Source organism: Myotis davidii, unplaced genomic scaffold (assembly GCF_000327345.1).
Source record: "Myotis davidii unplaced genomic scaffold, ASM32734v1 scaffold478, whole genome shotgun sequence".
Classification (NCBI taxonomy): Eukaryota; Metazoa; Chordata; class Mammalia; order Chiroptera; family Vespertilionidae; genus Myotis; species Myotis davidii.
Genome location: NW_006289570.1, coordinates 3,909,726 through 3,911,396, shown reverse-complemented (window position 1 = coordinate 3,911,396; position 1,671 = coordinate 3,909,726).

The following is a 1,671-nucleotide window of genomic DNA, read 5'->3' as shown; positions in this document are numbered from 1 at the left end:
CCCCAACTTCCCGACTCTGTGGCTGAGACAGGCCATGCCCCAGGATCTCCCCCAAACAGGAGCAGCATGCCCTGCCCTGCTAAGACTGTGCGCTCCACACCCAGCCCCGGGCCTCCCGGGAGGAGTGTGCTCACCTCTACCTGCCCCCAAACCACCACGCTCCGTCAGCGCTTGGCTCCCAGTAGGAGCTCCCACCATGGCTGCTGAGTGAATGAGCAGGCTACCAGGGTATGGAAAGTCGAGATGCGTGGGGAAAGGGGAGCGGTCCCCATGGGGCTGTGTGGCCCCCATGGAGGCCCTGGCCCTCTCTGCGCCTCTGTCCTCTGGAGCTACCCCTCGGGGCCAGGTTAGATAGTCTAGCCCATTCCCTCGACCTCCTCTGGGGGTCTCTGAATCCAAAAAGTCCTCAGTACCATCCGTGGCTCTTCAGAGGAGCGGGAGGAAGACGCCCAATCAATTCCTTCACCACCAAAGACAGCACATCCGTCTGCTCAACGTGAGACAGCTGGAGAGCCGGCTCCCTCCGTCCTGCCAAGTCGTCTGGCCTCGTCGTTCCCGACTAACAAGCCATCTGAGCCCTTCCCTTCAGCGGAACCAGCTCCCGAGGCGCCTGGGAGAGCCCCGCTCCGAGGGCCATGAGCTCCCACCGGCAGGGAGCCGCGCCGGACGGGCTTCTCCCTGAATGCGACCTGGAGGGGCCGGCAGCGACGTGCTCCAGGTGAAGGGAACCGGGATGGGCACCGGGAAAGAGGAGGAAGGAGAACCAGAGGACCAGGGGGACGGACATCCTCCTGGGAGAGAGTTTAAGTCAAAAGCTGTAAAACCAGCCCGGCCAGCTGGCTCGGTGGTGGAGCGTCGACCTGTGAAACCAGGTCAGGGCTCGATTCCCAGTGTGGGGTGTGCAGGAGGCAGCCGATCCATGATGCTCTCTCATCATTGATGTTTCTCTCTCTCCCTTCCTCTCTGAAGTCAATAAAAATATAATTTAAAAAAAAAGTAAAGGGAATTCCAGTTAAAAAAAAAAAGGTGTAAAACCCAGAGTCTCTGCTAAGGTTTCCCCACTCGCGTGGCGAAGGCCTCGGGGGACAGGGGGCCTGCAGGGGTCAGGGCCCTACCCCCGGCCCTTCCCACAGCCACATCCAGGCTGCCTGCCTGACCCAGAGCCATCTGGGCCGGGGGCCAGCTGGGTGGTCCTGGGCAGGCTACTCGCTCTGGCCTCAGCTCCCAAGTGGTGGCAGCCCCTCACCGGGTGGCGTGTGGAGTAGCCGGGAAACATGTGGAGTAGCTGGGAAACGTGTGGAGTAGCTGGGAAGCGCTCAGCACCCTGCCTGGGGCGCAGCAGAGCTCAACAGCTGTTATTACTAACAGCAGCGTCACGGTCCCCCCGCTCCCCCCAGCTCTGGCTCCTCTCCTTCCAGCGGGCAGCAGGGCAGAGTGCAGGGTAGGAGAGGTGCCGGGGAAGGCAGGGCTGCGCTGGCCCCCGTGGCCCCTGGGGCAGGGCGAGTGGGTGTCCCCCCAAGAGGCCTGGCCACTTCCCCAGGCAGGGAGCCCAGGCTACGGGGGCCTCTGCAGGCCTCCTGCCCATGTGTACAAGGTTGGCTCCAAGAATTCCTGGATCCTCTCCCCAAGCTGTGTGCTGGCCGTCCCCACGTGGTGCCAGGGGAGGGATCT